This window comes from Sorex fumeus, unplaced genomic scaffold (assembly GCF_029834395.1).
Source record: "Sorex fumeus unplaced genomic scaffold, SorFum_2.1 ptg000086l, whole genome shotgun sequence".
NCBI classification, from domain to species: Eukaryota; Metazoa; Chordata; class Mammalia; order Eulipotyphla; family Soricidae; genus Sorex; species Sorex fumeus.
Window position 1 is genome coordinate 16,523,710 of NW_026606143.1, and position 13,144 is coordinate 16,536,853.

Sequence of the window (13,144 nt, forward strand, 5' to 3'; positions counted from 1 at the left end):
ACTATCTTAAACTAAGAAGCTTCTGCACCTCCAAAGAAACAGTGACCAAAATACAAAGACAGTCTACAGAATGGGAAAGGATATTCGCCGAATACACATCTGACAAGGGGTTGATATCCAGGATATACAAAATACTTGTTAAACTCCACAAGAAGAAAACATCCAACCCCATCCAAAAATGGGGCAATGAAATGAACAGAAACTTTCTCAAAGAAGAAATCCGAATGGCAAAAAAGCACATGAGAAAATGCTCTACATCATTAATCATCATGGAGATGCAGATCAAAACCACAATGAGATACCATCTCACACCTCAGAGAATTGCCCACATCCAAAAGAACAAAAGCAACCAATGCTGGCGCGGATGGGGCGAGAAAGGGACACTCCTTCACTGTTGGTGGGAATGTCCACTGGTTCAGCCCTTCTGGAAAACAGTATGGACGAGTCTCAAAAAATTAGAAATTGAGCTCCCATTTGACCCAGCAATACCACTCCTGGGAATATATCCCAGAGAGGCAAAAATGTATAGTCGAAGTGACATCTGCACTCGTTTGTTCATTGCAGCACTCTTTACAATAGCCAGAAACTGGAAGAAACCTGAGTGCCCAAGAACAGATGACTGGTTAAAGAAACTTTGGTACATCTACACAATGGAGTACTATGTAGCTGTTAGAAAAGATGAAGTCATGAAATTTACATACAAGTGGTACAACATGGAAAGTATCATGTTAAGTGAAATGAGTCAGAAAGAGAGGGATAGACATAGAAAGATTGCATTCATCTGGGGGATATAAAGTAACAAAATATGAGATTAATACTCAAGAATAGCTGAGATCATTACCAGGAGGATTACTCCATAGCTTAGGGGCCAGTCGGGCATTCTAGAGGAAAGGGCAGCTCAGATAGGGAAGGGAACACCAAATAAAGGGTGTTTGGAGGATCCTCCCAGGAGGGGAGATGCATGTCGAAAGTAGACTATGGACTGAACATGTTTGCCACTCAATGCCTCTTTTGCAGACCACAACACCCAAAAGGAGAGAGAGAATACAGGGGATTGCCCTGCCACAGAGGCAGGGGGGATGGGAGGATGGGGGGGGGATATTATCCATGGCGGTGGAAAATGGGCACTGGTGGAGGGATGGGTATCTGATCATTGTATAATCAAACCCAAGCACAAAAAAATTGTAAATCTACAACTGTACCTCATGGTGTTTCACTAATAAAAAAAGAAAAATTAAAAAAAAAACTCTTCACTGAAAACCAATTGTTATTTTGCCGTAATCCTATGCTAAAGACATGCATTGACTATAATTTTTATATAAATTATAATGTTTAGGATTTTTCAGGATTTAGTAGGAAGCAATACAAATAATGCCCTGTAGTATGATTTCATGGTGAGTATAAATGGAGAGAGGGTAAATGGGGAAGGTAGAAATTAGAGACAATATAAAAGAGAACAATGACAAATTTTATTTTAACACATAGGAGAAATACAATAGGATGACAACGAAAAAGAAGGTACTCTGATAAAAATATTTGAAATTACTTGCTAGTGATGGAAAGCCAACTAAAATGGATCAAGTATATGGAAAGATTTAATGGTGCACAAACTTGAAAATCATGCTATGACAGACTTTAAGATCACTCAAGTCCAAATTGTGCCATCAATACTTGTTTCACATACTTCATCCCTAGGATCTACTTTTTTCTGTGCCAGTTTCCTGTGCAGTCTCAAACCATTTCCTTGAAAATGACTTGGTTGCTAGCAGGACCAATTTAATTATATTCTGTCCTCGCCTCGCAGAAAGCGGACAGGAAGACACAACCTCTCTTCCTCATATATTTAATTCATTATTTAAGATAGATTCACTGGATACCCATGAAAGAGGTCATTGCCATCATTTTATTTTAGGCCTTCATTAACAAGGATAGAACATCCATTAGCAAGTGGCTTAGAGGGAGTGCAGGGAGAAAGTTTCTCACAAATTATTGGGGTTCTTGACATGTGAAGAAAACATGGTTAGAGAAAAATGTAGGCATCTAATAAAGAGAGTTTGAAGGAAATAATATGCTACATTTGGAAAGGAAAGGAGTTAGAAAATATTTTGAGAGTTCGTATCACTTAAGATGTGTCTCAAAAGGTACATTAGAAGTTCCAAGTGAGGTAAATCAGAAGAATGGTATCCCAGTCATAACATACTGCAAAAATACATATGTAACAAAAACAGACATGGTAAAATATGGAGACACTTTAAACCAACAGAAGATATCATCTAGATAATAATTTTAATTTTGTCACTTCACTGATGAGAAAGTTAGGAGTTTTAATTGAAAAAAAATTGTTTTTGGTCAGACTCAGTAATACTCAGGGGTTACTCCTGGCCCTGCACCTAGGAGTCACTCCTAGCAGTACTCACGGAATCCTATCAGATGCAAGGGCTTGAACCCGGATCAGCTTTAAGCAAGGCAAATGCCCTACCCGCTGTACTGTCACTCCAGCCCTGAAATTAAGGATTTTAAAAACTCAACTCTTTAGAAGGTGTGGAAATTATTGAGCAATTAGGAAAGACATAAATGTCTATGCTTTTTGAAGGTTAATTTGTTACACTTTATAAGGTGAATGAAATGGGAAGAACTTGTAATAAGAAGTCCAGTTCTAATTCAATTCAAATTCAAATTCCATGCCACGGAACCCCACACCAGGCTGTTTCATTCAGGGCACCCTGGAGGGGCACAGGTGAGACCGCTCCCAGCCCCAAGGAACCCAGCCTCAGCAGCCGAAAACTTCCAGAACTCAACCGCCGTGCTTTTCGTAGCTGCTCTGCACATGTTGGGGCCTAGCCTCACTCCCCTGTGAATCCCCAGAAAACCCTGTTGTGACTGAGAACTCTGGCTTCAACAGGACCAGGAATGGGGTCCCCTCACCCATATCCCTCTGTCTCTAGCAACTAAGCATTCGTGCCAATAAACCACCTGTGGCTGGCGCCAGATAATCTCATCATCAGTCACAGTCCATAGTCGCATGTCCTTCTCTCCTGGAAGGGAGCATAACATGACACTCTCCATAACTATGCCGCCGGACCCCGCACCAGGCTGTTTCATTCGGGGCACCCCAGAGAAGGGCTGGTGAGACCCCTCCCTGTCCCAAGGGACCCAGCCCCAGCAGCCCAAAACCTCCAGAATTAAACCGCCGCCATGCTCACAGCCACTCTCCAAACACTCAGGCCAAGCCTCATCCACAATTGAACCTATTCCTGGACCACAAGGCTGCGTTTTTGGCAGTGGGGACAGCTCATACCATACACCCTACCCCCATACTTCGAGTACCACATGACATTTGATGGGGTTCAAAGTAGGAGGCAAACACTCTTAGAGGGAATATGTGTACATATACACATATACACACAAGGCTCAACCTTTAACAACATGTTAGTGATCTCTTACAGAAGGGCTTAATGGCACCTTGGTGAAATACAATAATCTTCACACTCTTTCCTCAAAGGAAACATTTTTGTAGCATTTTCAGCAGTTTTTCATAACAAACACTATAACCTCAGCAGCCGAAAACTTCCAGAACTCAACCGCCGTGCTTTTCGTAGCTGCTCTGCACATGTTGGGGCCTAGCCTCACTCCCCTGTGAATCCCCAGAAAACCCTGTTGTGACTGGGGATTCATTATTTCTGTTCTGCTTTGGGGCAGAGGTTGGGGTTTAGGATGGAAACATTAGAATTATGGTGGTGAGAAGGTGTAATGGTGGTGGGATTGGTGTTTGAACATTAAATGTAGTCAAGTATTGGGAACTACTTTATAAAAGAAAAAATTTTAAAAAGAAAGGACAGTAAAGAGTTACAGGCCTGTTTCAACCCCTCCCCCCCCAAGGGAAAAAAAAGTCATATGGGAACGATGATGTTAAAGTAATTGAAAGGGAAGAATAGGATGAGATTGGAATATCTTAATGATGTTGAGTAATGATGGTATGTGTGCTATTCTTCCATCCTAACTTATAATAGCTAATTTTTGTAGAGGTGCTCAGAGGGTCTACGGAATCACGAATCATGAATCACAACCATCCTGTTATTCGTCGATTGCCTCAAGCAGGCCCCAGTAATGTCTCCTTCATCCTAGCCCTGAGATTTTTAAGGAAGTGCTATATTCAAGGCTCTTTAGGAGAATGAGACCCATCATTGTTACTGGTATTTGGCATATTGGGTACGTCACGGGGAGTTTGCCAGACTCTGCTGTGTGGGCAGGTGACATTCGGTAGCCTGCCAGTTTGTCCAAAGTAGGAATGAGATAATAATATGTCATAATAAGATGTCATAATAAGATAACTGCACATTCGCAGCCGCGCGGTTCCGGGAGCTGGTTTTTATAGTCTCTGAGTCTTGGCCGTTGTTGGGATTACACGGCACCAGGGGGCCAGTTGGTGAGTGTGACCACCACCTACTGGAATTCGGAGGATCTGGGTGGAGAATGCTCAGCCACGATCCGAGTAGGCTTAGAGATCTCAGCCCCAGGGCCCGCTTGCCTTTGTTCCTCTGCTGGTACCTTCAGGTGTGCAGAGAGTGGTCTCAGCATGGTGGTGACTGAGATCTCAACAATCTCAACAATATTTGGCCAACTGAGACCATGGTTCAGTGTTAGGTCACTGGGTGCATGAGATCAAGCACAAGTAGGACACATGTAGGGCATACACCCTAATCCTATTCTAATCTCATGAATGAGAACTACTTCTTTTATTTGTATTCAATTTGCTTGGAAAAAACACCCTTGCAGCTTCTATTTTTTTAAAATTTGACTGATAGAAATGTTTTGACTGGCTTCTATTATTTGTTGCCTAATATATAGCGGGTTGACCTCTGCTTCCCACTCCGACCAGGGTTCCGGCAGCCGAAGACCTCCAGGACCAGCCACCACCATGCTGAGACCACTCTCTGCACACCTGAAGATACCAGCAGAGGAACAAAGGCAAGCGGGTCCCGGTGCTGAGATCTCCAAGCCTACTCGGATCGGGGCTGAGCATCCTCCACCCAGATCCTCCGAATTCCAGTAGGTGGGGGTCACACCCACCAACTGGCCCCCTGGCGCCGTGTAATCCCATCAACGGCCAAGACTCAGAGACTATAAAAACCAGCTCCCAGAACCTCGCGGCTGCCTTTGCGGCCGCGCAACATCTTATTATGACATCTTATTATCTCATTCCTACTTTGGACAAACTGGCAGGCTACTGAATGTAACCTGTCCACACGGCAGAGTCTGGCAAACTCCCCGTGGCGTATCCAATATGCTAAATACCAGTAACAGTGATGGGTCTCATTCTCCTAAAGAGCCTTGAATATAGCACTTCCTTAAATCTCAGGGCTAGGATGAAGGAGACGTTACTGGGGCCTGCTTGAGGCAATCGATGAATAACAGGATGGTCGTGATTCGTGATATAGATCGCTGTCACTGCCCTCCTGTTGTTCATCAATTTTGCTCAAGCGGGCACAGTAATGTCTCCATTTTGAGACTTGTTACTGTGTTTTGGCATATTGAATATATCACGGGTAACTTGCCAGGCTTTGCCATGTGGGCAAGGTACTCTCGGTAGCTTGCAGGGCTCTCCGAGAGGGACAGAGGAATGGAACCTGGCTCGGCCGGGCTGGCTGCACGCAAGGCACACGCCCTACCACCATGCTAACACTCCAGCCCAATATATAGATATGATATAGATATAGATATATATTAAGCAATAAGATAATTCGGTGGGTTTCTGTAATGATGGTCTTTTACTAGCACACAAATATTGCTGGAAATGCAAGGACATAGAAAAAATTGGTCTATCAGACCACCTGTTAAGCAGAATATTTTTATGGGGTATGACCCATAAAAAGAAAGAATAAGCCCCGTTCAAGTTATTATTTTAAGGAATACTTTATATTTAATAAAATCCTCCTGGGAAAGCTGATTTTAGTTGATTTTACAGGGCTTTTGTTTGGATGAATCAACCGTGAAAATTTAGGACTAGAAAAGAATTACAGTGGATAATGTAAAGGGCTGAAATATCCATTGAAGAGTCTCTCAATTCTTCCACAGAACTCAGACTTGCTGCTTTGAAGGTGTGCCAATGTGGTGCTATCTATATGGTTGATAACTTTAAAAAATTATGTTTAGTATGGTAACTGTATTTTAGGAGAAATGACAATATCCAGAGAGATCAAGCAAAGTCTTCCCAAAATATGTACATCTGGGGCTGGAGAGATACTACAGGGTTAAGGCACTCGAACACATCCATCCCCAGTTCCATCCCTGCACCAGATATGGTGTTTTGAGTATGAGCAGAAGTGATCCTCAGGAGAGAGCTAAGAGTAAGCTCTGAGCATCACTGGTTGTAGCCCAAAAGCCAAAACAACAAACAAACAAAAATTTAGTAGTCATATAAGTAAGTTGTTATTTTAGGAAAAATGATTAAAGCTATTTCTTATTATACATAAAAAATAGAATGAAGTATTTATCATCATGCTTTGTATATTGTGATACTACAGTAAATGTCACAAGTAAAGCATTTGAGACAAAGTAGAAAATAGGAAGATCTCTGGTTACATTGCACCCAGGATATTTAATTTTATAAATGCTTATACCATCACTCAGAGACAGAGAGACACCTCTCTGGGAGAGAAAGAATGCCTATCACAGTTACACAGAACTTCTAGATTGGTAAGTAAAATTCTGTAAGCAAAATATAGCAGTATATGCTAGGTTTGTATAAATCTTGTATTAATACCCAATACCCATCAGATAAGGGGTTAATATCCAAGATATATAAGATACTTGTAAAATTTTAAGAAAAAAATCTCTAACCCCACTAAAATGGGGAGAAGAAATGAACAGAAACTTTCTCAAAGAGAAATAGAAATGGCGAAAAGGCACATGAAAAAATGCTCTATATCACTAATCACCACCAGCCTTTTCAGGAAAAAAAGATGGGTATTCCTCAAAAAACTAGAAATTGAGCTTCCATGTGACCCAGCAATACCATTTCTGGGGATGCAAACTACCATACTTGAGAGCAAAAACACACAGCAGGAATGACATCTGTACCAATATGTTCATTGCAGCACCATTCATAATAGCCAGAATCTGTTAACACCCCAAGTGCAGGAGAACAGACAACTGGTTAAAGAAACTATGCTACATCTACAAAATGGAATAATATGCAGGTGTTAGAGAAAAGTCATGGAATTTGCTTATATTAATAGATGAACATGGAGAGTATCATGGTAAGTGAAATGAGTCAGAAGGAGAGAGGGACAGGCATAGAATGACTACATTCATTTGTGGGATATAAAATAATATAGTATGAGACTAACAGAAAAGTACAGCTGAAGGACCAGGAGATTTAGTCCATGGTTCAAAGCCTGCCTCAAGTGCTGAGGAAAGAGCTACCATGACAATGATTGTTGGAGGGATCACTCTGAATGGGAGGTATTTGTTGAAAATGGGTAAAGGACCAAACATGATGGCATCAGTAAAGGACCAAACCATAATACTCAAAAGGAGAGAGAGAGAGAGTAAGAAGAAAAGTGCCTGCCTTAGAGGAAGTCAGGGGGAGGTGTTGATTGAGGGTTGCAGGAGAAATACTGGATACTTTGGTGGTGGGAAATGTACACTGGTGGAGGGATGGGTGTTGGAACATTGTATGACTAAAACCAGATCATGAAAGCTTTGTAACTGTATTTCTCACAGTGATTCAATAAAAGAAAATTTTTTGAAAAATTAAATAAAATTTAAAAAATAAATATTTTATAGAGTTCTAGAAGTACTCTATAAAATAACCTCTGAAAGCATAGAAATAAACTTAAAAGATTAAATAAGTATAAATGTAAAGGTGACATTATACCTATGCCTAGCAGTATCTCACACATAGTTTTAAGATTATTGATATACAGTTTATTGAGATATGAATGCTCCAAAGCGGTATTTTGTACACATAGGAAATTAATATATTATAAAGTGTCCATCATAATTTTTTGTCAAAAATTTCACTGTTTGGGTTGGTTTTGGAAACCTGGATCAATATGCAGAAAAATAAATTTGATTGTATATGTCATACTATATTTAAGTGTATTTTAGATGGATTAAAGCTATTAATATAAGATTTAGAAATATAAAACCAACAAATAAATGATAGGCAAATGACTGTCATCTCAGAATTGGTATAATCTTCTAAGGTAAAGGTAAAGGTAAAGGTAAAGGTAAAGGCCCTCCCGTTGTTCATCAATTTGCTCGAGCGGGCCCAGTAACGTCTCCATTGGAGACTTTGTTGTTACTGTGTCTGGCATATCGAATACGTCACGGGGAGCTTGCCAGGCTCTGCCATACGGGCGAGATACTCTCAGTACCTTGCCGGGCTCTCCGAGAGGGGCAGAGGAATCGAACTCGGGTCGGCCATGTTGGCTGCGTGCAAGGCAAACGCCCTACCGCTGTGCTATCGCTCCAGCCCTAATTATACCTAATTGGCATGATCTTCTAAAATACCTGAAAAAAATAGGAGAAAAAAAAACTACAAGATTTTAATGTACTTAACAGATGTATTTACAAACGTATTTTATAGATTTTCCTTAAACAAAGGGGATTTATGCAATGTTTATCGAGTATATCAGTATTGAAGTCACTGTTTCATGGTTGCAGTGCTGCGACACCAATCTCCATCCTAAGGGTATATTGATCTCATCACCATTATCTCCCGCGTTTCCTTTCATTCCTCCCATCTTAACCTTTTCAGTTCCCTCTTGTTTTGATCATGTCTCAGAATTAGTTTCATTGAGGATCCCTAAATCTTTTATTACTTGGTACTCAGCAAGTGAGTGAGATCATCCGGTATTTATCTTTCATTTTCTGACTCACTTCACTTAGCTTGGCTTTCTCCAATTCTATCCAAGTTAGAGCAAACTCCCAAATTTTATGATTTCTCATAGCTGAGTAGTATTCTATTGTGTATTTATATCACAATTTTTGTATACTGTCATCTTTCATTGTACATTAGGGTTGTTTCCCGATTGTTGATTGTTGTAAATAAGACTGGATGAACCTAGGTATGGATATCTCCTTCTGAATTGTTTTCTTATAAACATTTTAAAAATCATATTGAAATAAATAAAGGAATCCACAGAACCTTAAAACCTATTAACCTGACTATTTCAAACATGAAAAAAAAAATCCTATTGTTCATTTATCTGATGTCAAATTGGAAATACTGGCCAATGTAAGAAAAAATGAACAAGAAACTGAGGCTAAAGTGCTTGCATTGCCGGTAGACCAGCCCATATGGAAGCACATAAAATATTATTTATGGGAAAATTAAAATGGCTAAGAGCAGTGGCTCTCCACATTTCTCATATTAGTCTACAAAGTCATGGCAACATACAAAACATTGTGACATTGATGGATAAATTCAGGATAAATACACAGCTAGTGCCATGAAATTTAATGGGATTCTCCAAAGCAACATTTTGTACACATAGGAAATTAGTATATTATAAATTGTCTATCATGGCGGCCACCTCGGACCTTTTTAGAAAGCCAGGTATGAGCCAGCAGTGACGGGGCAACTGCCACCTCATGGGAAGGAGGGCGTTCCCGGCTCGCCCTGCACGCCCTACCGAGATCATGAGTTGCCCCCCACGAGCAGCTCACCAGCACAGCCATGGCTCCAGAGGCAATAAGAACTTAATGCAGAGCCCGGCAGCTTGTGGCAGAAAAGTGAATGGACTAGGCATTAATCCACGGTACCATGCCTCCCCGGGAGGGAAGGGAAAAGGTGTTGCTCCTTTCCTCCTTTTTCCCCCTTGGCAGCAAGATGGCAGCCACCTCGGAGCTTTTTGGAAAACCAGGTATGAGCCAGCAGTGACAGGGCAACTGCCACCTCATGGGAAGGGGGGCATTCCCAGCTCATCCTTCATTCTCTACCAAGGTCATGAATTGACCCCCAAGAGTGGCTCTCTGGCACGGCCATGGCTCCAGAGTCACAGAAACCAATCTCATGATTATCTAGCTCTTGGCAGAAATACCTCCAGGCTTAATAAGTAAAAATATCAGAAATCCAAAATCATGTGGCCTCAATAGCGGCCGCACGACTTCATATGGTTCTCATAACCAGCTGTAGAAAACAAATTATTTCACAATGCCTTTTTAGCACTTCTGATTGTTGGATGTAAACTCTAAACAACAATGGTGCATCTTTTTTGAAATAATCAATGTAATCGAAGTAGATAGACTGTTAAGTAGATTTCATCTGCCTCACAGGCATTGGGAGGGGTGAGAGGGTGGGTATATTGGGGTTCTTGATGGTGAAAAATAAGTACTGGTGAACGGAAAGGTGTTTGATCATTGCATAACTGAGACTTAAACCTGAAAGCTTTGTAACTTTTCCCACAGTAATTCAATAAATAAATATAAAAGAAAAAGAAATAAGTAAGTTGTTCATCATAAGTTTTTGTGGAAAACATTGCACTCTTGGTTGGTTTTGGAAACCTTGATCAATATGCAGAAAAATAAATTTGATCATATATGGTACACTATATTTAAAAGTGTATTTTAGATCGATTAAAGCTAGCTATTAATATAAGATTTTAAAATATTAAACCAACAAATAAATAATAGGCAAATGACTGTCATCTCAGGATTGGTATAAACTTCTAAGACACCTTAAAAATGAGAAGGAAAAAATTTAATATACTTTGCAGATGTACTTACAAATGTATTTTACAGATTTTCCTTAAACCGAGAATTTATGCAATGTTTATAGATTCCATCAGACTATAAAAGAAAACGTAATATCTAGAACTGAAAGGTAGTTTGTATGTAGAATATAAAAATAACTTTTAATATAAAATTGGCATTAGAAATGACTTAAAAGGCTTTAAAGTAAATAAAAGTGCAATCAAATCTCAGTGGCAATTAGAAAAAAATGCAAATTAAAATAGCAAAGAGGGACCGTTTATAGTCACCAGAGTTGCACAAATCTTAAATTCAAACAATGCTAAATCTTAGAATATGTTGAAATAGGAGCCCACATAGTCTCCAGGAGTATAATCTAGAGAGCATTTTTAAGTATTTAAGTATGCACATACACCATGTCTACAGAGATTTTATAATTCTTCATACAAACAGGGACACTTAATAACTATTCTAGTATAATTTTAATTAAAATGGATTAACTTGATTCTGTGGTCATTAAACATACTATATCAATTTCATCCCACATATATGGAAGAGAAACTTAGACAAAAGTCAACATAGAAACATATATATAGTTATTACTATATTAATAGTAGCATAGAGCATCCTGTTAACTATATCCATTTTATAGAAATGGAAAATAAAATGAAGGTGAATGCTGAACAGATTTAGACATAGTTATATTCAGAAATGTTAAAAATGTGGATGAAGTACTAAACTAAGAGACATAACCTCTCACAAATATGTATGTATTTATATACACTTACACTGCCTATAAGTGGGGCGTGGACTAGAAACATGAAAAGTTAGTATTAATGAAAGGAGGACTATCAGTAAATGAAAAATAAAGGATCTTAACTTTAAAAATTAAAATTAAAGTGGCAGTACAAAATTAATGGAGAGAAAAGACTGAGGTTAAATTATGAATATTATTTGAATCAAACAAAAATGATTTTTTGATGGAAATGTTTTGTTTTCCTTCTAGTAGTAATTTAATTAATTTATTAAAGCTAAAACAGTTTGTGGAGCTCTGCTAAGAATTATATTATAATATATGAGGCTGCATTGGTAGTACAGCGGACAGGGCATTTGACCGGGGTTCAATCCTTCGTACCACAATTATGACACTCTGAGCACCACGAGGAGTACTCCCCAAGCACAGAGCCAGGAGTAATCCCTGAACACAGTAGGGTGTGACCCCCTCCCAAAGAAAACAATAAAATAATAGACATATCCAAGGAGATAGTTCAGAGAGCTAGTGCATATGCTTTGCATGCTGGAGGCCCCAAATTGATTCCCATCACCACATAATCCCCAGTGCTCCAACAGGAGTGACCCCTGTGCACATGCCAGGAGTAGATCACAGACACTGATAGACATGGCCCCCAAAACAATACAACACAGAAATATAATTATATGTCTCTGTGTTTGAGGATATCTACTTGAAACATCGTCATGGTCATCTTTGTGTCCAAAGTCACCTCTGTTTTGTTTTGTTTTGTTTTGTAATTGGTAGATTCATTGAAAAACTCGTTTATTTCTTAGAAACTTTATTGAGAAAAGAGGGTGATGGTAAAACGTATAATCCAAAGATATGGGGCACTTGCTTTTCATGTGGGACTCCAGGTTTACTTCCTGGCACTGTATGACACTTTGAGTGCTGCCACTAATGACCACCAAAAGCAAAACAAAAATAATCCTAAGAATGTAAGTTTTTGTTGTTGTTGGGCTTATTGGAATTTTCTCTTTTATGGTAAACTGTAGGATAACACTGTTTTGTCCTTCCTGCATAGCCTCAGGTAGTTTAGGATTATTGGGTTACTCCCATCACAGTGCTCCCTAATCGTTCCCATTCTTTTGTTTATATGTAACTACTTCTCTATTCTCTCTTCCCCAAACAGTTAATCAGCTTATTCCTCTAATTAGTTTCTGTTAATTTGTAAGGTCAGATCTTTCTATGACACTGAACTTGTATTATAAGTTAATATTGCCTTTCTCCTCTCCTTATGTCTTTTGAATAGTTTACTTTAAAGCAATGTCCTTTTCTATAAAAACAGAAGACAATTAATATTATGCTTTTGTAACTTGGGATTTAATTGGCTTTGAATATTATTCATTCCGGGCATCTGTTTTCTCAACTTAAGCCTCAGTTGCCCTCACTTCCTAGCGTCCCCAAAAGCAGGGTCCCGACAAGGGACTGGATGGAACCAGGGCAAGTGGTAAGCTATGTGCTACCCTGGCATCGAGATGGGCCTGGCCAAAGCACCACAATTCTTGACTATAAGTTAAGAGCTTGATCATGGTCCAAAAGTAATGATGAGATTAGGACCCTGCTAGGGATAGGAAAGACTAATCTGGTCTGAGCACTGTAGTCTGAGATAGAAATGACCCCAGGAGAGAAATTCTATAAACTTAATGCATCTCT